Raw genomic sequence first — 24,643 nt, 5'->3', positions numbered from 1 at the left:
GACAGAGGATCCAAAGCAGGTTCCTTGCTGAACAGCAGAGAGCCTGATGTGGAGCCTGAACTCACCAACTGTAAGATAGTGACTTGAATCGAAGTCAGACGTTTAACTGACTGAGCCACCCAGGAGCCCCTGGTATGCTTTTGAGGCAGAAATTTGGAAAGGGCACAATGGGAATGACTTGTTTAAGCTTCCCCTTCCCCATGTCTGAGCTAGGAAAACGCAAAGTCTGGGGTTGGCTCAACAGCTGGGGACTAGAATCGTCTGACAACTCGTTCACTCGCGTATTTAGTACCTGGGTGAGGAGGACTTGAAGACTAGGACTGCCAACTAGAGCATCCTTCATAGCCTCCCTGTGTGGCTGGGCTTCTTCACAGCATGTGAGTAGTGTCACTTCTTACCTATTGGCTCAGGGCTCCAATGATGACTGTCCCTGTGACCCAGATGGAACTGCATTTGTCATCTGTAATCAAGCCCCAGAAGTCACACAGCAGCACTTCCAACACATTTTATTGGATACAAGTGAGTCACAGACTGCCCAGATTCAAGAGCAGGTCATATAGACCTTACCCATCAATGGGAAGAACAACGAATTTGAAGATAGGCTCTAAAGTTGTCACAGATTGTATTGAGGAATCACTTGTAGCTGCCAACTTTGGAAATGTGACCCAGGGGGTCTGGTGTTTTGTGAACTTTGTCAGCTTGTCCAGTGCAGGTAACTCAGGGTAAAAATAACTTAAAGAAATGTAATGATTGGGGTGCCTGGCTGACTCAGTCAGTAGAGCATGTGACCCTTGATCTCATTTGGGGTTGTGAGTCTGAACCCCATATTGGGTGTGGAGATTAGTTTAAAATCTTTAAAAACAACAACAAAAAAGACATAATCACTTGCTTCTGTTAACCAAAATTCAGCCAGGGCTCAGTGTTTTTCAGGTTTGAGCTTTTTTTTTTTTTTTTTTTTTTTTTTTTAATAAAGATAAATCTTTATCCTTTTCATTTTCTCTTTAATAGGTTAGATTTGATATTTTTATTTTTGGTATTTCTTTTAAGACTTAAAAAAGGTACTTCTGAGAGTTTCAACATTTGGCAGCTGGTAATAAGTGGGAAATGTCATTACATAAACCCTGGTTTGGGTTAAGAGGCAGGTGGTATTTTTAGGGAAGTCAGTGTCAACGTGAGGCTGCAGCCACACTGACCACCTCCAGCCCATCTGCACAGACATTTCTGTCTCCCGCAAGTAAAGCCCCCTCCTTCTGCCTGCTTTGACTGCCTCCCTGAGTTCCCCTTTTTTTTTGGCCTTGAGTTTCAGCTTGACGAGTTGTCAAGAGGACTGGGCCACTGGATTCTACCTGTAAGAACTTCAGAGGCTGTGTCCATGAAGAGGGGCAGTTTTTTTGCAATTATATCGTCTATGTTGACATTCATTAAACAAATACACACTGAGAGCCTTTTATGTCCCAAGCGCTATGCTAGGCAATATAATTATAAAAAGTGAGCAAAACCAGTCATAGTTCTTGAGTTTATGGAGCTTCCATGTAAGGAAGACTGAAGTTGCAACTTACCCAGCTATGCAGGAAAAGCTTATGCCAAATGGGTTTGACATTGGGAGGCCAGGGAAGGTCCCCTGAGGAAGCAACAGTTGAGCTAAGAGTTGAGACATGAGTTGGCGTTAATCAGGAAAAGAAAGGAAAGTGATCTAAGGAAAGAGAACAGTGTGTGGAAGGAGAGAACAGAGTGAGTTGAAAGGACTCAGGATGAGAAAAGGATGGGGGAGGGGAAGAGACAGTGAGGAGGAGTTGGGTGAAAGGTGTAGCTGATAAGGAGGGTAGGAGCCAGACTGTATGAAGCCTGCAGAACATGTTCATGGTGTATCAGTCAGGGTTCTCCAGAGAAATAGAGCCAATAAGAGATAAATATATCATTTATGTATATAAACAGAGCTAAAATAATAGATAATCTATATCCTATTATATATAATGTATGTCCTATATATATCCTATAGCTAATAAGTATAATATAATCCTATAAATGAGATAATCTATATCAATTTAGAAAGCTGGAATATCTGAAATTTATAAGACAGACTGGCAGTCAGGCAGGCTAGAAACCGAGGCAGGAGTTGATGATGTAATATTGAGGCAGAATTTCTTTCTGAGAAAAAATTTCTTCTTTTCTAGGAACCTTTGGTTTTTGCTCTTGAGGCCTTCACCTGATTGGATGAGACCCACTACATTATTGAGGTAATCTCCTTTACTCAGAGTTGACTGATTGTAGGTGTTAAGCATATCTAAAAATGTCTTCACAGCAAAACCTAGATTAGTGGGTAATTACTGGGTACTAGAGCCTAGCCAGGTTGACACATAAAATTAGCCATCACACATTGTGAGGAGCTTTGTCTTGATTTTAAGAGTAATGGAAAACCCTTGAAGGAAAGAAGAGAGTGGCATGGTTAAACTTGTATTTCCCAAAAGTGCTCTATGCTGTCAGAAGAAGGTTGGTGGATGTGACCGTCACCAGGGTTCTTGTGATATTCATAAGACACAGTAGATCATTCATGTATTTTTCATTCATGGATGTGGTGCCCTGGCATTGAATTGATCAGATGCTCCTCCCTGGTATGCCCTTACATCTTGAAATTACCTCTGAGGCAGGACTTAACATGTTGTTTTATTTTTTGTGTTGGCTTTTCTCTCTCAATGAAACTGGAAGGTTTTTAGAGGCAGGAAATCGGTCTTGTTCACCTGAGCATCCTTAGTGCCTAGGACAGTGTCTGGCACATGGTATGTACCCAGAAAGCATTTGTGGATGAATGAATTTGGCTGGGTTTCATGTTTTCCTCAAAGTGCCTCATGAAGAATGAAGGAATAACAGTCCTATCAGTAGCTCTCAGTAGCAGAAAACTAATATTAACGTGAAATTATTTATGTTCTCATTTGTAGCTTCCTTTTCTTGGCATGATACATGGTTGCTGTTGTTGTTGTTGTTGTTGTTGTTGTTGTTGTTGTTGTTGTTGTTGTTTTACTTTGCATAGATTGCCCATTTTAGGGTATAATTTTAGGATATAATAATTGCTTAAATAGAGTTTTTATTTTGAGATAATTTTAGGTTTACAAAAAAAGTTGCAAAGATGGCATGGTAAGTTCCCATATGCCCATCACCCAGTTCTCCTAATGTTATATTTTGCATTACCCTGGTACATTTGTCCAAATGAAGAAACTGAACTGGTACATTACCACTAACTGAACTCTAGACTTTATTTGCCCTTCACTAGTTTTATCCACTCATGTCCTCTTTCTGTTCCAGGATCCAATTCAGGGTACCACATGGCTTTTAGTCATCATGTCTCTCCAGTCCTCTGGTCTGTGGCAGTTTCTCAGTTTTTCCTGGTTTTTCATGACTTTGACAGTCTTGCGGAGTACTAGTGAGGGAGTACTGAGGATACTGGAGTATCCTCACAATATCCCTCAGTCTAGGTTTGTCTGATGTTTTTCCATGAGTATTTGGAAGAATACCACAGTGGTGGAGTGTCCTTCTTGTCATATCCTATGACAAGGTACTCAATATCCACATGATACCACTGCGGATATTAACCTTTATCACTTAGTTAAGGTGGCATTTGCCAGATTTTTCTATGCATCTATATATATATTAAGCTAAACATGAGTTTATACTAGTGTTTCTGACTATAATCCAGCACTACATGGGTCCTTGTAGTCTTCTTTCCTTGCTTGTCTGTAACTGCCTCTCTAATAAAGAAATCTGGCTCCCACTGTCCATTTAATTTATTCAACCATGATATAAATATAAAGCAGTTTCAGAATTGTTTACCTGTACCCCTAGGAGAAACACATTATAGTGTTTCACATTACAGAAACACATTACAATTAGATTACAGTGATAATAGCTTTTTGCTTTTAATATAACCATTTTTATAAGGAAGCAATATTACATAGAAGTTGAGAACAGTCTCTAAAGCTAGATTACTTGGATTCAAATCATGGCTCCATCATTTATTAGCTGAATGAACTTGGATGAGTTACTGTCTTCTCAGTCTCATCATCTGTAGAATGGGGATAATAATGGTATTTACTTCATGGGGTTGTTTGAGGATTAAATGAATTAATGTATTTAAAGTGCTTAAATATTGTGTGGCATATAGTCAGCACATTTATGTGTTAACTATCATTGTTAGGGAAGAAATAAAGTCTCTTTAAAAAAAATTTTTTTAATGTTTATTTATTTTTGAGAGAGAGAGATAGAGCGTGAGCAGGGGAGGAGCAGAGAGAGAGCGAGACATAGAATCCAAAGCAGGATCCAGGCTCTGAGCTGTCAGCACAGAGCCTGACGTGGGGCTCAAACTCACGAACTAAGAGATCATGACCCGAGCTGAAGTCGGACACTTAACCAACTGAGCAACCCAGGTGCCCCAGATAAAGTCTATTTTAATTACCACTAGTATAATAGTACATACATCGGGGCACTATATACTTTTGAATGGTAGCATCCTTTCTATTCTCTTAACTATCTTCTTATAGCACAAAGCAAATGGGTTTATATCTAACTTCCTTTCTATATCTGCTTTTATTCAGCATTCATGTTATTTTTCTGTGTGGAGTTAATTTGTCATTCATCTCTCTATCAGTTTTTTGTGAATCAGAAAACATAACATTTAAGTCCTAGATTTTTATTTTTATTTAATAAATAAATACCTCCTAGACATTAGCCTTCTTCAAATCATAGATCATAGCCCTTTTAGAAGTTTGTGTCCCTGGCTTCTAGGGCATTATTAGAACAAGGAATGATGGATTTAATCTAGCTATTGAGGAGTCCAGCAGTCTAAACTATATGTTAATTGATGGCTGTTCATTCTGAAATTAAGCATGGTTACTCTGGCATTATCATTGCTTGGAAAATCATAGGTTTTTGTAAACCTTGAAATAAGGTGGGGGGGGGCTTCACTCAAAACATTTATGATAAGGTTCTATTGCTGTTATTAATTTTGTACAGTGAACAGCCATTGTTTCTGCCCAGTGATAGTCCACACTTCTGGGCAGGATCATGTGTTACTGGCATTTTAATTAGGCTTCAATGAACCCAGCTGCAACTGTGTTAGCAGTCTCTTAAACTATTTTTCATATTTGGGGTTTGATAAAATACAACATGTATTTCCCCCACTATTTTCCCTTTATGCTAAAAAAGAAAAAAGAAAAAAAAAACAACCAAAAACAAAAACAGAAAACCCACATAAACCAAAACCACATACACACAAAGGTACATTAACCTGACATGGGGCTACTAATTTTTTTCACAGCTAGAAATTTTTGAATCATTAGAATAAAAAATTGAACCAATAGTTGATGCCTAATCCTTTTAGTCATCTTAGCTATTTTACAAAATATCCCTTCCCTTAAAAATAGAGCAAGCAACACTTTGTTTAGCAAAAATAACTGAAAGTAGGAATTCTCTTGCAAATTCCTAAGGTTCAAATGTGTTCTTTTTCCTTATTTTAATTACCATAAGGCATTGTCTATTTCAGGATTGGTGTTTGGAACTGTAGTCAAATATAAGGGGAGTTGGTCAAATCCATGTGGCCCAAAGTGAATGGAACTCATTCAGATACCTGAGGAACCTGCAAAGGGTTCCCTATGGAACCCTTTGGCTATGGATCCCTATGGCTAACTGAAATCAGTGGCCAGACAATTGAGGTCAAAGCCGCTGACCATTATCACTTAGCAATGACCAACAAGTGACTTTAATTTTTTGCCGAGGTTTCACTTCTTGCCCGCCATCAGAGACTCAGGCCCCCAGTTTCTTCAGCAATAGTTGTTTTGGGAGAATTAACCTCTATCCCACTCAGCTCTGGTTTACTCTTTTTACAAAGGTGGACGATTTCTTTCTATGGGATTCTATGGGATACCCCACCTCTTAGGTCTCCATTTCCTTTCACGGAGAAAGTGGTCCCAAATACTTTCCTTGGCTCTTTTTCTCCTAAGCCTGATACCTACCTACCCTTGTTATAGCTGAGGGTGCTGTGAAGGGTAGAAGTACTTTTGGTGTTTGTAACTTGAGTAGAACACAGAAGAAACCAAGAATAGGTAGCATTTGACACCCAAGTCTCTGACTGCCTGGAAAACAGATGGAGCTGAGCGCTCTGCTGGGGGATGTTTAAGTGTGAGAGGCCACACGATCTGTGCACAGCTGGGCCGCCACAGTGGTTAACCTCCCACGGGGGAATTGGTGTGTGGTGGGCAGCATTAGTTACCAGGGGAAATGATTTGGCCATTTCTGGGGATTTGTTGTAAAATAGAGCTATGTATATAATACCTTTTATTGAGTTGCTCAACACACTTCATAGAACAAGAAACCTTCCTGCCAAGGAGCAGGTGTCTCTACATTTCACCGACAGGAAAATAGACTAGGTTTGCGTTGGCCTCAGAGTCACTCAGAGAGTGGGAGGATCTAGAAGCAAATGTGGCCTATGACGACTCAGAGCCTGTAAACTTCTAGACCTGGCTTGCTACTGGGTCTTCCTCTTTGGACAGGTTATGAACCAGTCAAGATGCCCTCTTAAGTCAAGAGGCCACCAGCACCACAAGCCCATCTAGATAGTTGTCTGGAGCCTCTTTTATTTTTTATTAAAAAAATTTTTTTTATTAAAATTTTTTAATGTTTATTTTTTTGTGGGAGGTAGAGAAGGAAGGAAGGAGAGAGACAGAGCGTGAGCAGGGAAGGGGCAGAGAGAGAGGGAGACACAGAATCTGAAGCAGGCTCCAGACTCTGAGCTGTCAGCACAGAGCCTGACGAGGGGCTCGAACTCACAGACCACGAGATCATGACCTGAGCCGACTTCGGATGCTTAACCGACTGAGCCTCCCAGGCACCCTGTCTGGAGCCTCTTTTTTTAAAAAAAAATTTTTTTTTTTAACGTTTATTTATTTTTGAGACAGAGGGAGACAGAGCGTGAGCAGGGGAGGGGCAGAGAGAGAGAGGGAGACACAGAATCCGAAACAGTCTCCAGGCTTTGAGCTGTCAGCACAGAGCCTGACGGGGGCTCGAACTCACAGACCGTGAGATCATGACCTGAGCCAAGGTCGGACGCTTAACCGACTGAGCCACCCAGGCGCCCCTGGAGCCTCTTTTTATCATCTGTCCTAGATTCCCAACTTTCCCCTGGCTTCAGTGTCTGCCTCTAGCATCCTTAGAGAAACCTCTTCCCCTCAGGCGCTTCATCATGGTTACCAGGTAGTGGCTTCTACTGTCGGAGGGAGGGAAAGTGATCTTGGCTCATTTCCCCCCTTAATGAAGTAGTGTTTTATGGAAAGAGTTCTCCTTCCATTGCCCATAACTAAATCAAAGACACATTGTTATAAGTATTATTTTGAGGGAACATTCCTATTCCTGTTATATCTCAGAAGTGACCAATTGTAGAGCAGGGTTCTGGAATTACAGTTTGTCAGCTCATGGGAAGGAAGAACAGGCTACTGTCTCCTTAGCCAGATGGTGATGAATCAGTCCTGACCTGGCCAGACCCAGACTGCTAGGCAATATGGGTCATGACAGAGTAGGGGAAATCCAAGCCACAGTCAGATATAAAGCTTTAATCCTAGATTTCCAGGGAACTGCTTCTCATGCCTTCTCTGCTCTAGAATGTAGAAGGTGGAGAGGCAGGTGGTAATGTATGAGGGAGCAAGACAGGCTTCAGAGTCAGCAGATCTGAGTTCAAGATCAGTGTAAAATGGCCATTAAAGACCTCTAATTTTCAGGATTGTTGTAAAGATTAGAAATAACCTGTGCATTGCCTGGCACATGTTAGTTGTTTGATTAATAGTAGTGATTTCATAATGATTGAAAAACCACTGGCATACCAATGATGACAGAGTGTTACAGACCAAAGAGTTTAATTAATCCAGTTCTGTTTCTCTAGAGTCCATTCAAAAAAAAAAAAAACAACAAAAAACAAAAAAAAAACAAAAAAAACCCAAAAAAAACCAACAAAAAAAAACCACACACACACACACACACATAAAACTTTCTTTAAACTATTTTCTTCTCATAAAACTAATGCATGTTCAATGTCAAGTGTTTAAAATTCAGACAATTCCATGGTTTTTGTTTTAGTGCATTTCTTTCTTCTATTTGTGTATTCAAATGAAATTCACTTTAGGATCCAAATATGGTTTTTATATCCTGGTTTTTCATTTAATATTATGAGAAAGGGCTTACGTCTCTCATTTTTATGTCCCACGAAATCACTGAAAACGTTCTCTTCGATGGAACTATGCCTAATGTGTGTGCTTACCCTACCCAGCAGCAAATTCCTAGAAAAGTGTGAGAAGTCTTTGCTAAATGGAATGTTCAATTTTATAACTAAAAGGAAGCACAAAACCAAAAAGCATGCGTTTAGTGACTGGTAAGGTCAGGGGAAATGGTGAGCTAGCTTGACTGTTCAGAAGGCATATCTAAAAGAGTTTGTTCTGTACTATGGAACATCTCAAGCATACACACAGATAGAGAGGATAATACACTGAGCCTTCAGGTCTCCTCTAGCCTCAACCGTTATGAGCATAGGGCCAATCTGCTGTCACTTCTCCTCCCACTTGCTGTACCACCCACAACCCCTCTACGTGATTCTGACATAGATCTCAGACACCTTTTGGTTTCCCCCGTGGCACACTTTAGAGACTGATTCCATGTTGCTTTGTGTTGTCAGCTTCACGCTCATGGGTGATATGGGAACAAGCCCAGGTTTTAGAATCAGACATACAGGTTTTTCAGATCAAAGCCCAAACCGTGAATTAGCTGCGATGTGGGAGAAGCCAAGGCTCAGGCACCTCAGCTGCGAAGTGGAGCTAATGCCTCTTGGAGTTATCAAAAGGATGAAAGGAGAGGATGTATAAAATCATCTACCAGTCCTCTTCAACTGATAGGTGCTCCACCAACATCACCTCATTCCTGTCATGTCCAGCCTCTTTGCTACTTCTGAGAGCTCCTACCTGGGACTGACCTTGACTCCTGCCCATTGGACTCCCTGATGCTTGCTTGGACTTTGACGTCTTTGTCTCTCACAGCAGGTTCCTGGTCTTCAAATCCCTCTACTGAAAATTTAAGCTGCTTTATTTGTGAGCCACGCTTGACAGAACTGGAAATTAACAGGACCTCTACCACTCAGTGACTGAGGCCCCAAATCTGGCATGTGCAGTCCAGTTGAGAACCCTGGTGTAGCCTGCATCCTCTCTCTTCCCTCATCAGACTGAACTAGTTTAGTTTCTGGAATTATCTCTGTTTTTGTCAAGGGCTTACCTCCATTTTTCCACTGGGTCTGGAATTGGCTCTCCTATTGTTGGAAGGCCTGATTCTGTCCTGGTTGATTGTTTGAGGCAGAGTCACCTTCTTGGGGCATGAGCTCTTGGAGGGCAGCATCTCCTGAAGTCTCCATGGGTTGCAGGAATGAGGGCATGATTAAAATGGCATGTGAAGCCAAGGCTGAAAGTTGCCAGTGGGATGAGTGGGGCAAGGGCTGAGGCAGGATCAGATTGAGATGTAGCGGCACTGGTACTTCCCTTAACAGAGTTCAATACTTTGGGGAGGAGCAGGCACTTAGAAGGCCCCCATTTAGTATAAGAGAGGGGAGTTGGGTTGTGCAAGGGGACTGCATATGGCTTGCCTTTTGGGGAGGGCTGAGGTTGGGTGGTTTGGGCCTTGACAGTATGTAGCTCCTATTCTCTACAAATCTGGCTCCTATTCTCTACAAATCTGGCTCTCCCTTTCTAGATGCAATAATGAGGGTGGTCTTGCAGGGCTATGCTGTTTGTCCATCAATGCACTTGCTCATAATTTCACCTGTTGTACAGCTGGGACTCATATGGTCCAGTCTTAAAGTGCTGCATTAAAGAAGCACAGGGCAGACAGCAATTCTCATCTTGCTTTAAGACTCTTGCTACCATTTGGGAGTTTACCAGGATACATTTTACAACAGTTCTCTTTTTTTCATTCTCTGCCTTCTTCTCTAGCCCTTTCACATTTTAGGGAGTCTTTCCCTATCCCCCACTTCCCAACTCTCTAGCACATTTGCTTAGTGTCTGATATCTTGTTCTGGGATCCTCTCTCCTGTCTGCCTCATTTCCTCCAGCACATGCCTCCTGATTTGTCACACTGTCCACCATCCAGCCAGTTTAGTTCTTCTCTGGTTTTCCCTAGAGAACATATTGGTGTGGCTTTGGTCTTTCCTCAAAAAATGGGGAAGGAGGAAGAAGCTAAACAAGAAATGTTTTCAGGCTCTGTTAGCTAAGGGGAAGAAAAGGACCTTTATTTTCTTCCATCACACAACTTTCACCTACTGTCTGGTGTCCCACTCACTCCTACCCCTCCTCATTAAACATGTCTGAATGAAACGCTTTACTTTGCCAGCTGCCCTTTTAGGGTAATGACTCCAGGGACTTTCTGCCTGGGTCTGTCCAGCCCCACTGTAATCTCAGTGTGATTTTTGGCTGAGTCAAAGAAGCTTGTTACAGATTTATGCTGAAGCTCTCTGAAAGAATCGGACAAGCTCTAGGCCCTCCCCTCTGCAGGTCACTTACCTTGAATTTTGTTATCTGGGTTCCTGCCCTAGATTTTGTATCTAAATTCCTGCTGTGGAAAGAGCCCACCACATAGTCTCTTGTTTGGTCTGTGAAGGCCTGGAATCCTGTTGTGGAATTCCAACAGGGTAACCAAAGCTTGGTACCAGCTTCTTCTTCTTCTTCTTTTTTTGGTCTTGTTTTCATTTTTATTTATTTTTGACAAATAAGAATTGAATATATTTAAAGTGTATAATGTGAAGTTTTGATATGTGTATACATTGTAAAATGATTACCATAGTCAAACTAATTAACTTCTCTATCACCTCCCATAGTTGTGTGTGTGTGTGTGTGTGTGTGTGTGTGTGTGTGTGTGTGGTAAGAACACTTGAGATCTACTCTCTTAGCAAATTTCAAGTATATGATACATTACTAGCAACTATAGTCCCTGTGCTGTACACTAGATCTACAGAACCTTACTTAAGATCTTCGATTGAGCTTCAAACACTTTGTAAGACGTGGCCACAAGTAAATTTCCCATCAGAATTCCAGATAGCCGTGTTGGGTTAGTAGTCATTGTGTTTATTCCTTTACCTCATGTAATCTCAGTAACTGTGGTGATATTTAGAGGTGAAATAGGTGAGAATGAACATCTCTGGGGAAAAAATATTCTGAATAATTTGTAACTAAAAGCAAACTCCAGGGGCGCCTGGGTGGCTCAGTTGGTTAAGCGTCTGACTTGGGCTCAGGTCATGATCTTGTGATTCATGATTTCAAGCCCCAGGTCGGGATCTATGCTGACAGTTGAGAGCCTGGAGCCTGTTTCGGATTCTGTATCTCCTTTTCTCTCTGCCTTCCCCTACTTGTACTCTGTCTGTCTCTCTCAAAAATAAATATTAAAATAAATGTTTAAAAAAAAAATAAAAGCAAACTCCAATGTTGTCTATGGGTATCAGCTTTATTCTACACTTTGATTCTTAATAATCAGTCAACTATGATATAATTGAAAGTTTATACCCTTTGATCAATAATGATCTACATTTCACCTTTTCTCCCTATTCTCCCAGCCTCTGTGCTACCGTTTTACCCTCTGTTACTATGAGTTCAACATTTTTTTTTTTTTTTTTGCTTTTTAGATTCTACATATAGGTAAGATTATGTGATATTTGTCTTTCTGTGTCTGGCTTAAAATTTCTCTTAGCCTAATACCCTCTAGGTTCTTCCACATTGTCACAAATGGCAGGGTCTTCCTTTTTTTCTGGCTGAATATGTATATATATATGTGTTGTACATATATGGGTATATGTATATATACATACATATGTAGGTATGTACGTATATACATCTATGTATATAGAATTGCATATTCTTATCCATTCATCTGATAGGCATTTAGGCTGTTTCATATCTTGGCTATTGTAAATAATACTGCAATGCTCATGGGGGTGCACATATCCCTTTGAGGTGGTGATTTTATTTCTTTTAGATAAATACCCAGAAGTGGGATAGCTAGATAGCTGGGTTGCTGGATCCCATGGTTGCCTGCTTCTTTGAGGCTGCTCTTGGCCTGCATTTCAGAGGCTACTGGGCTCTTCCCTCTCGTTGGGCCATCCCTGCTCTCTCCTGTTGTCCTTCTCCTGCTGACAGCTGGGCCTGCAGTCGGGTGTGTGTCTGCATGTTGGGAGTGAGTGACATCTGTGCACCTGCATCTGGCATTCGGTGCTTGACTCACTGTTGTGCTCAGTCCCTCTTGGTGTCCTTCCTGCTCCAAACACAAGGCCATTCTCATTTGCAATGCTGTTTTCTTATTGTTGATAGCTACCATTTCTAAGGTGCCTCTTTTGTGCCAGGTGGTTCCTTCCTGTTATCTTGTTTACTCTTCACAAAAATCCTAAGGAAGAGGGTATTATAAACATTTTGCAGATAAGAAAACTAAGGCTCAGAAAGGCTTAATAACTTCCTCAGTGTTTGTCCCTAAGTAATGATAGAGCTGGGATTCTAGCTTAAAAAAAAAAAAAAGCCTAGGAAAGTTAAAAAAAAAAAAAAAAGAATTCTTGGAACTTACCAAAGAAATCCTAATTTGTAGGTTTGGTGTAGGGACCAGGGAATATATACATATTTTAACGACTGCATAGATTTTTAAATCCATTGGTCCATGAACTGTCCTTTGGGAACAATGCAGTATATGATTCTTTACTGAAAAAAAGCTAGTTACAGCCTTTGTGGGTCTTATTTCTCTTACTACATAGTGTAGCTCATTTAAGAAAGCACCATTGTATGTAACACCCATTATACGTGTTTTGATCCTTTCCTCAGAGACACCCATGGGATATGTCCGCAGTCAGTCCTGGGTGGAGGTTGTAGTCTCAGAAAGCATAGGGACCAGATGAGACCATTTGTCTTGAGAAACAGAAAGGATCGGCAGAAAATGAAAGAGATTGCCTTACATTTGTTAAAATGCTGCCGATGGTCTTAGGATATCGTAAGAAAAGCCTGGATGCAGCATGGTAAGAAGCCATGAACTACTCAGCTGCATTTTAATTTGAATAATTGTCGGGCTGCAATACCAGGAGGGAGGGTGATGTATAGGGCTCAGGAAAAGACAAGCCAAGTAATAAGAAGTGTGCACAGCTGTATTTAGACAAGAGCGTATTCTATTTCAGGGCAGCCAGCCTCAGTTCTTGTTATAGAAACCTCCCATGGATGAGAAGTGCACTCTCTAAGACTGTTTCCCCCAGGCACTATCCCTTAACAATGACTAGCTTCTTGTGATCTAAAGTGGAGCTCTTTAGGTAGCTGATCCATAATGGATCCACAGGACGGCTTACCCAACCAGGAAAAGGAAACCACTATAGATCGGTGGACTCACTTCTCAAACCCGGCCAGCTCATTAGTTCATTTGGGTTCTGCTTGATTGATTGCTGTCTCATGGGTTTGGATAGCATGAGCCAGTTGCTTAGAGAATGATCCCCATTGGCTGAACCTATTGAAGCTGAGTTTCTTGAAGACTGAACTCTGAACCCACCATGGCTCCATCAAGTACTGATGCCTGTGAGGTTTAATCTGGAACCACCTGCCAGGCTTTCTTTTTTTCTTTTATTATTTTCTTTTTATTTTAGAAAGCTTGAGCAGCAGTGGGGAAGGGACAGAGGGAGAGAGAAAGAGAGAGAATCTTAAGCAGACTCCATGCTTGGCAAGGAGCCTGACGCAGGGCTCAGTCTCATGATGGTGAGATCATGACCTGAGCTGAAATCAAGAGTTGGCCACTTAACTGACTGAGCCACCATGCCCTGCCAGACTTTCTCAACTGAAAAAAAAAAATCATTTGTCAAGGTTTAGGGGCTTCAGGGTCACCCAAAGGGCTCTGGGACCTCTATTGCCAGTTGATCCTATTCCTCAGACACTAAAAATGGAGGCTTAACTTTCCTCTTAAGGAGTATATATTTGAAAAATATATTCGAAAAATCCTGTCTTTCATACTAACCAAATGTAAAACTTGGTACCAGTATATGTTTAAATTAAAAAGTGGCTAACTTTGTGTATCCCAGATGGGTGGGTAAGTAATTTGAGTTATACCATGAAGAGATTGGAGTAAAGGGGAAGTGATAGGCTGCCTAGTGACTCAGTGGCAAAAAGTGGGATTAGAACGCCCATGTTTTTGACTTCTCATCCTGTGCTCAGTTCAATTAAACCTCAATTATTCCAATCCATGCCTTGCTCTGTCTATATTTTCTTCTATTTTGTTCAAGACTCTGCCCTTTTACTGCTTTGGATTGAGTTGTCTCCTGAATTCCTTTGTGTCAGAGATCTTGGGCTTTTATTTTGCATATGGTAAAGAAGAGCTTGCATGATGTTCTTGTTATTATCAGAGAAAGATAGTAAAGAACTAAGAGATCTCACATAGGGCAGCTCTAAATAGTGGCCAGAGCAAACAATCGCTCCCCATCCCCTCCCCAGAAAGAGGTTCGTGGGCTTTGCTGAGGTTGATTCTCTGCAGAATGGAAGGCAATCTGTGTCAGCAAAAACCCCAGGAATCGTCCCACTTAGCTTTTGGTGAAACTTTATGAGGGAAGATTGTGGCCGGTGTGTGAACAATGGTGAAATTGGAACCCAGGCTGGGGACAGAAAGGACATCTTATGAATGAGAGTTGAGGACACAAATTAAAGCAACACACACATACCCAAACACTCTATAGTTTCTTCATATAAATTCTTTAACAAATACATATAAACTACTCCTCATTAATATAGCAATTTATAGTCCTTGTAATGTCTTTCAAACATATTGAATCCTTCAACTGTCCTTTGTCCGATGCTGCCCACCTGCCCTGTTAATTTTCAATCAATGTTCCTTGTAAGCACAGATGTCCCGACCACCTCTGCTGCTTGTGCGCACTGCCACAGCACCTGCCCCTGGGGTCTGCCCACGTACTTCCTGATGGCTCTTCACGCAAAGGGTCAGCAAAACTAAAATGAACTTCTGCTCCACTCAGAGTAATCAGCTCGTGATGTTATACATATCTGATTGATGGCATTTTCTAGCTTTGAATACAAATAGAAATGCTACACCAAATACTGGCTCTTCCATCTTTGAACTTATCCAAGACCCTAGAATTCCCTGGCCAAAGCAGATCATATTTACTGGAAAAGCAGTGGATTCTGGCATGTCAGGGATTGCTTTGAAGTTTCCCCTTCTAAGAGAAGGACATCCTTTTATATATCACCATGGCTTCTACTGGGTACTTGCAGTTTTTGAAAACAAGCCTAAAAAAGGCTTTGGCTGTTAAGAAGTCACATGTGCCATGAAGTTGAAAGGTTGCCTGTCGGCTTGAAAACATTTTGTCTGTGCAAACGACTAGGGGAGGCAGAAGGAGAGGTGGTCAGGGAAGAATAAACACAGCTGGTTTCAATATTAGAAGCAAAGATAGGCATTTTGCTCTTTATTGTGGTACCTGCTTTGGGAATCAGATGGAACACATGAGAACATCCACAGTGTGGGGATGTGTGTGGGTCTGGCTCGAACGCTGGGAAGGTGGGCTGGGGGGCTTGGCTTCCCTTCACCGCAGAGCTGTGGTAACAGCGTCTTCCCCCAGCCCAGCCCCTCATGTCAGCACTCTTGGTTTTCACTAATTGTGAAAGTTCCTCTTTTTGCAGAAGGATCTACGTCTTCCTTGCCTCATAAAAATCATCCTGAATTTAAGCTGCAACTATAAAAACCCCCCAGCAAACAAGAAACAGCCTTTCTGATCTAAGTTATGGGAAAGTGGACTTTTATTTTCTATTTAAAGAAATACAAGTCTTCGTAATGTATTAGTAATTCTAGTAAAAAAGTGTGATATGGACTTGATTTTGTAAAAGAAGGCAGTCGTTAAAATGTGTATCCATTTCTGCTCAGAAATAGCACTTGCAATTTTTATGGAAAGTCAAAACAAATTTGCAGTTGGAAATGAAATCACTTGTCACTTTTATTATTTTTTTAATGTGTATTTATTTTGAGAGAGAGAGAGAGAGGCAGAGAGAAGGAGAGAGAGAATCCCAAGCAGGCTCCATGCTGTCAGTGTAGAGCTCTATGTGGCACCCTACCCCACAAACTGTGAGATCATGACCTGAGCCAAAATCAAGAGTCAAATGGTTAACTGAGTGAGCCACCCAGGTGCCCCACTCCTCACATGTATGTATGTATGTATGTATGTATGTATTTAAATGCTTATTTATTTATTTTGAGAGAGAGAAAGAAAGAGCACGAGTTGGGGAGGAGCAGAGAGAGAGAATCCCAAGTGGGCTCCACACTGTCAGCGCAGAGCCCGATGCACAGCTTGAACTCACAAACCGTAAGATCATGATCTGAGCCGAAGTTGGACACTTAAGCGACTGAGCAACCCAGGAGCAACCTCCCCCACTCCCCCCGACTGCACTTGACACTTTTAAAGCAGTGATTTCCATGCCAAGTTTAAGGAAAAGGGAAAAATAATTTTTTAAACTAAGAGAGGTTCACCAAATATACTAGACAGTGAGAATTTGGTATTCATAGTCAAATTCAGTAAATGTAAGCAGAAATCTACCATGCCCTTTGGTATTCTCATTCCTATTGTACTTTCCAGTAGACTCCTTTTAAGTTAAAACACTTATCCATGGTGCCTCAGTGCCAAGGATCTGCCCAATTTTTGGAAGAGATGATTCTGTGATATATTCACTCAGCGTCAACCCCCTCCTATATTCTAAACCTGAAGGAACAACAAGAACCTAAAACTCAAATATTCTAATCTCAACTCATCATCCACTACACACACCACCCAACCGCCCCTGTGTTCCTTTTCTAGCACCCAAGAGCCTAGGAGTCATTCCGGATGCAGTTTTTTCCTCCTCAGTCCTTAAATCCCATCATGATTCAATCTCCTAAACTTAGCTCCAACTTATTTTCTCCATTTCAATGGTCACTGTCCTTGTGCAGGCACCCACTGCTTTACCTTGAACTTAACCATTAACCTCTCCCTGCTGTCAGTCTGACCTTCCTTTAATCTGCCCTCTCTTCCTCAGCCAGAGTGATCTTTCTTTTTTTTTTTTTTTTATTTTTTTAAAATGTTTGTTTATTTTTGAGAGAGACAGAGACACAATGTGAGTGGGTTAGGAGCAGAGAGAGAGAGACACACAAAATCTGAAGCAGGCTCCAGATTCTGAGCCATCAGCACAGAACCTGATGCAGGGCTCCAACTCACAGAGCTGTGAGATCATGACCTGAGCCGAAGTCAGACGCTCAACCTACTGAACCACCCAGGCGCCCCCAGAGTGATCTTTCTAAAACACTTTGCAGATTAAGTGACTCCATTGCCCCCCAACTTTCCCTACATCCCCAAGACTATGGCATGAAGTGGAGATTTGTTAGCCTGGTGTTCAAGAGTCCCCATGGCCTGGCTTCTTGCTCCTATCCTCAGCACTGTGAGCCATCCTGAGGGTCCTGATGTTGCCTGAGTATTCCATACTATTTCACACACCTCTACTACCCACTGATTGTTTCATCCATTTAGAATTTTAGTTTCTTCTTTTTTCTTGATGAATTTCTTTTTGTTCTTTAAGATCTGGCTCGTGTCACCAAAGCCTAGATGCCCTCCCCCTGACCACACTACTCTCATCCAGGTCCAGGTAATCATTTTCTTCTTTATGCCACCTCTGTACTTTCTATTCTCTTCACATCATGTTATGATGGGCTTTTATAATTAATTTTTTGAAAGTTAATTATATTTTTAAAAATAATTTTAATTTTTTAATAAAAAATTTTAAATATTTGTTTATTTTTGATAGAGCAGGAATGGGAGGGGACAGAGAGAGAGGGAGACACAGAATTGGAAGCATGCTCTAGGCTCTGAGCTGTCAGCACAGAGCCCAACATGGGGCTCAAACTCATGAGCCATGAAATCATGACCTGAGCTGAAGTCAGATGCTTAACCAACTGAGCCACCCAGGCACCTCAATTTTTCTTTTTTCTTTTTTTTTTTTTTACGTTTCATTTATTTATTTTGAGAGAGAGAAGGGGAGAGGAGCAGAGAGAGGGGGAGAGAGAAAAATCTCAAGCAGGCTCTGCACCATCAGTGTAGAGCCTGACACGGGGCTCAAACCCACGAACCAAGAGATCATGACCTGAGCTGAAATCAAGAGTCGGACGCTTAACTAACTGAGCCACCCAGGCACTTCTATAATTTTTCTTTGTGTTCATGTTTGTCTATCTGTTGTGTTAGACTATAAACAGCTTGAGACAGAAGGCTTTGTCCCAATTATATTATCGTCTCCAGTACTTGTTATATAGTAGCTAAGTAGTCCGGGTATTTATTGAGTGAATAAACCAATGATGCTATTGCTTCCTAGGTGTCAACAGTGAGCCTAAAAGTAGTCCATACTGTTATGCTCTCCCTAACTCAAATGTGGAACACAGTGGGAGCACTCTGCCCATCTTCTGTTTATCACTTTTACCACGCAGTGTTCTTTATGACTACACCTTCCCTTCAACACCTCCCTTGATGTTCACCTTAACCTGTGTAAAGCCCAGGGTAGGATCAGGGGTGGGGTGGGCAGGAGGATGTAGATAGGCTTGTATCTTCTCAGGACCATCTTGCCTCCCTCCTGCCTTTAAAGTCATTCAAGTAGTCCCTACGTGTCTTGAAGCTTTGCCATAAGAGCCACTAAAGAGTAATGGTTGTTGGTTCTAGTTTCTTGATCACCTCGTCTCTCTGTGCTCAAGAGACTACGTTTCTATAGAGGAACCCATAGGGCATAATATCCCTCAATATGTAGCCTTAAGAGCCACCTTGATGTCATGATACACAAAAATTTAATTATTATGGAGAAATTAGAAATTAACGTTCATGCCACAATGGGATGGGTTTGAAGGATTCACTGTCTTCTCTGCACATTGAACCCTCCTAGATATTGAAACTGTGATGCCCTTACAAGGACCAATTTGCCTGTAACTGTTCAGCAGACCACCCACAAGAGTTACTGTTCTAATGTGGAATTGTCTGCCCAAAGAAGAAGTCTACATCTTCTGTGAGTTGAGTTTTGCTGATTCAGATGGGAAACCTATTCCTTTGGGAGTTCATTTATTTGTCCCAACATTCATTTGTGGTAGAAGGATCAGGAGGTACAAGGACTTTTTTTTTTTTTTTTTTTTTTTTGCCTATGATAGCAAAGGCCCACTCTCAGAAAGGTATGGGTTTCTTCAACCTCCTCACCCTCTCTCCTCAGATGAGCTCAGAGCCAGTGGCTAGTTACCCAGACAACTCACCTGGCATACTCAGGCCACTGGGCCCCAGTTGACCTGGATGAGAGAATTTGGCTGAGTTAGTTCAATGTTAGCGTGTGGCCCAGGAAGAGCGGACCCTGAGTGAAGGCCTGTAACCCACACAGCAACGAGATTTGAGCCTCACGGCCCACCAAGGGAGCCAACTGACCACAGACTCTGTATGGTTAGGGTAAAAACTGGAAGAGAACAAAGATAGGCTAATTGGTGTGTTCTGAGAAGATGAGCTTGGTCCATTTTGAAAGCTTTTTAAGAACTATTATTGAAATTTTGGACAGCCTACCGTGGAAGTCACATTTGACCACCTCCAGACTTGAGGCTGTTATTTTTGTGCAAGTCTATTTTAACTAGAGGAAATCCTGTTTCCCCAGCAGTGCTGGCAACAGCCCTGAGATGCACAGTCGTCTCGGGAGTGTTGTGAGGATACGGGCTCTCTTTAATCTCTGAATAAAAATATTTGATGTTTACAAGGTGTATTAGTGTAATTGGAATGTGTCTGCCTGTCTGCTGGCCTTCCTTCCATGGGGGGGACCTCATAATTAAAGAGCATCGTGTTCGTGTGGCGGCCTGTTTTCTTTTCATAGCTTCTGGTGAGGAGTTAGGGCAGGACCGTTACCCTGGGCTCTTGAGAGCTCATCCCAGCAGACAGCTGCAGCCAGAACAAAGAAGAGGCTGCGTGCCTTTTGCAGTTCTCCTGAGTACTGTCGGGCAAGGTGGGAAATGACACAAGGCCAGTTCAGGGTCTGAGGGACGCCTGTTATCCCAGAGAAACTGCCAGCGTGTGCCATGGAAATCTACCTTTATAAAAACAGAGGAAGGCCAAAAAAGGATTTCCCTTTCCTTTAAGTGAAAGACCAGGAAAAGAAATACCCACCACCATCCCTTTGTGCATTTGTAATTCGTTAGATATGAAAATGATATCTCTAATACCTCAGGAAAGTACCTAGGATGATCCTGTGAGCATGAAGAGCTCACATTTCCTAAGCTTGATTCTGTGTGCATTCTCACTCTTTCCTGTAACCCCTGAACCTCCAACAGTGCCTGGCAAATAGTAGGTGCTCAATAAATAGGCTTTGAATGAATGACTGATTCTCACTGCAGAGTTCCTCTCCTCCCCGGCCAGTCTGGAAGTCCCCAGCAGGGTTTCTGCCATGTGCTCAAGTGGGTCTGTCAACCACAGCCCCCTTGTGACCTCTGGCTGTTCCGATTCCCTGCCCCAGCCCCTTTGGCTGCCTGAGGGTACCTGTGGCTGCCACTGCTGCTGACCTCGAGAGAACTCTGAGCTGCGTCAGCACGCATGCTTCCCTCTGTCTATGGCAGCGCTCTTGGCCCGGCCCTGGGCTGCCCCACAGTGTTACTGGGTCTCTCAGCTTGTTCACTTCCACCTCTGATTGTTGTCTTCATACAAGCCCGAACCACCTGTGGAGTTGGACAGGGAAATATCTTCGAATCTCTTTTCTTTCCCACTCAAGATCTAAGGATTCCTGTCCCTCAAATCTCTCTGGAAACTACAAATGTCCTGATGTCAGTGTTTTTCAGCTCTGGTTAGATAATGTGTTTACCCAGTCCCCACCCTCCAGATACTGTGATTTGGTGGCTCTGAGGTGGAATCTGGGCATTTTTATTTTTCCAAGGCTCACAGGTGATCCTGGGGTACCTACAGTGTTGTGAAGGACCTTGCCTCAAGTTGTCAACTCATGTAAGTGGAAACTGGGAGGGGGTGTGGTCATCAGTTTGGGCTCAGCCATAAGACTCTGCTAAAAAGTGACCTCTTTAGGGAGACAAGGATAATATTTTAATTTATTTGAACAGCATATTCAGATAAAGATACAACTAATTCTTTTTCATTTGTCATCCCAACCTCAGGGTAGAAATTGCAGTGGAAGTTGTGAGTCCCTGTCACTGGAAGCACCCAGGAGAGAGGCTGAATGATTATCCATCTGGGACACTGCAGAAGGAATAGAGGCATATGGTTAGACTGACTCCAAGATGCTGTGATTTGATTCCTTGCTATAAGGCACATTTGCTGAACCCCTGTTGTGTATGTTGCAGGTCACAGAGAGTGATTAAATATGCACCTTACCTCAGAGAGTGCATAGAGTCTGGAAGGGTGGATTTGTAGTTCATTCTCCATTGATTCATTCATTCACTTTGCCAGACAGTGGTTAACTCTTGGGAGTATCTCCCCAGTCCCAGGCACTGTCCCAGGCATAGCTTCAGAGCTATGATGCTGAAGCACACAAAACCCCTGCCCAAATGTATCTTACATTCTATTGGAGGACATAGACAACAGAGAAACATATCACTTACTGGAAAACAACCATCAGGAGAGGTAGAAAATGCAGATGTCTTATGAGAGTCCTGGGTAAAACACTTTCAGAGTTCAGAGAAAAGACAATACCTCTAAAGGGGAAGCTAATCATTTAAGACAAAAGTAGTAAAATTCAAATGTTGAACGAACCCCTTAGCTCATCTAATGGCATTTTAAGAATAGATTTTATATATTTAGAGCAGTTTTAGGTTCACAGCAAAATTGAGCTGAATGTAGAGATTTCCCTTAAATCCCCTGATCCCACACATCCATAGCCTCCCCCATTATCAACATCCCCTTCTTCTGGCATTTTTATGGGTGAAAAAAGCAAGCTATAGAGGGCAAAGATAACCAGATTGGCTGTGGCTGTGTTCCTGCTGCTTGGGGGCAGGAACATTGTTCTAGGTAGAAGTGAGTCCACTGGCGAGATGTGGGTGGAGATTCTATCTTCCTTTTTTGTATCACTTCAGTCTTGAGAACAGATTTTTACACATGGTTTATGGAACTGAAATGAATTGAAATAACATGTCAGCTGATCTGTACCCTGCATGTAAAAAAGACTCAGCGGAACAAGCTACCTGACGATTAGACAGCATTTTCTATTTGAAAGTTGTTTTAACAACCACAAATCTGAAGTGTGTCAGAGCAACAATTTTGTGATTCATTTGGGTAACACTGTCTTTCCTGGAATGAAAGGATTCCTTTTCATATAGACATTGAAAAAGAAGTCTCCTCTGATTTTGAACTTACAGTTAACACAGCTGTATAAACAAGTTCCAAGTCACAGAGATGGTTTCCCAGTCTGTATCTGCGAGGGGGTAGAGTACAGAAAATCAAGTCTTAAGGATTGATCAAATGTTTCCTTGAGTACAACTCACCCCTGCCCGGAGATCCCCCTCTAACCTCTGCTCATCCTTCTTAGAATACACTTGGATTGGCTGCAGACTTCATTATCTTCATTGATCAACTGATGTTTAAAGCTTTATTCAATTATTGCACGCTACAGATGAACCCCATCTTCAAATGTCTGTTAACAAGAAGGCAGAATATGTACCTGTCACTCAGTAGGTTGTAAATGTTTGCAAGCAAGAATCTTTCTTCAATTTTTTTTTTTTTTAGAAATTCACCATCCCCTACCATGTAGTACAAAGAGTAACATGTGACATTTCATTTCTTAATAAACATTAATTTATTATTTTGAACAAGTGGCTCTCTGTAGATGTCTGAATCTCCAGCACTAATTTTCTGATGAGTCAAAAACTCAATGAAAACTTAGATTTGTAGATGGTATTTGGCATAAGTGTTGAAGAGACAAAGAAATGTTCCAAGTATAAGGGATTGTGGATCTTTGTAAATCCGTTCTTATTTGTATATTTTTTTAGCCTTTTTTCTTTCTAAGGAAGTATGATTGCCATTTTCTGTTACTATGAGATTTAGGACATTGCCAAGATATGAATACAAACTTTCAGTTTAAGCACATTCTTTGAAACACATTCATTATTTTGAGGCTTATTTTATTATTATTCATTATTTTGAGATTTACTTGCTGCTCTTTCCTTGAAATAGACTTCTGGATTTTCTGACACTTCCCTTTAGAAAGGAGGTTTCTTTGAATAATTGGGGCCTTAAGAAAAGTTACAACACCGCTGTCTTCAGTCCATCCACAAGACTGTCTTTGCACGCAAACACCCCATTGACGTCAGCACAACTTGGGTGAAGTTCTTTTTTTTTTTTTTTTCTTCCTATCACTGGGAACTGGGGAAGGGAGGTGGGGCGATGAGGTGCATGAGACTGTGTCTGAGTCCTGAGGATGAGTTGACTGTGATGTAATTTGGAAGGTTATAGTTTTCTAATAAAATTGGGTCTTGTGCTGTTTTCCCACAGGACCAGAAAACAAAACAAAGCAAAACAAAACAACTCAGAATGGCATTTATTCCAGGAACTTTAAAAATTCTTCCACCATGTTTGATAGACTGACGGCTGTTTTATGGTTTATGAGGACTAGCCAATGTTAAAGGATTTGGCATTTGATTTTGGAAATGTGTAACTTTGAGCTGTATTTATTGGACTCTCTGGGTCTGTTCTACCAGTGGAGATCATTTGCCTTCTCCTTAGAGCTGATGCTTCAAATTGAAGATGGGGTGTTCGAACACATGCATCTTAAGTGGATGCTGACTAATTTCATCTGAGATACAAATAATTCATTATTTTTATCCAACACTTCTCCATCTTCCACTTTTGTTATGAATTGTGAACTCCTAAATCTCAGCAAATAATCAATCCCCTTTCTTGAGGCTCTGTATCCAGAATTATTCTGTTTGATTAGTACATTTTTCTTGTGTGCCTGTATCAAAAAGTTTTTAAAATCCAGTTGGTGAGAGAAGACATACACATGGAGCATTTATGAGAAGAAATACCCTTTAAGGTAGTTTAAAATCTCAGGTTAAGTGCAGTTTGTGGAAGAGAAAGGTAATGGTTTTCAGTGGAACTAAAAGAAAGTTTGGACAGAGCAGATGGGACTTTTAGTGGACTTTGAAGGTTTCACAAAAGATGTATAAACTATCAGAAAGACAACACAGGATGGGAAATTTTTAAAATTAATTGTGGGTTTTTCGAGGTCGACCATAGAGTCATGTGTAGACAAAGTTTCAAGTTGAGCTATGTCTTCTTAGACATAGCTTCTCATGTCTTCTTCTGTCATGTGCCTGTGAATTCTGATTATGTTCCTTTTATTTATAGCTCCCATTTGTTTGTGCTCATAAGGTTGTTACTAATACTGACAAGATTTGTGGGTGCACTTTGAAAAGAACCTTTCCTAAATTGTTTTAGTTCTTTAGCTAATTTTAAGGGGGAAACTGAACAACACAAAAAAAGAGTAACCAAATACTGTGAAACCCCAAAATTTCTTAACCTTAGGCCAGGTGTCCATTGTGAATCTTATTAATTCTAATCATTTTTAGCTTCATTTAAATTAAGTAACATGAAGAC

The sequence above is a fragment of the Neofelis nebulosa genome, chromosome 6, assembly GCF_028018385.1.
Source record: "Neofelis nebulosa isolate mNeoNeb1 chromosome 6, mNeoNeb1.pri, whole genome shotgun sequence".
NCBI classification, from domain to species: Eukaryota; Metazoa; Chordata; class Mammalia; order Carnivora; family Felidae; genus Neofelis; species Neofelis nebulosa.
Note: the sequence above shows the minus strand (reverse complement) of the source record.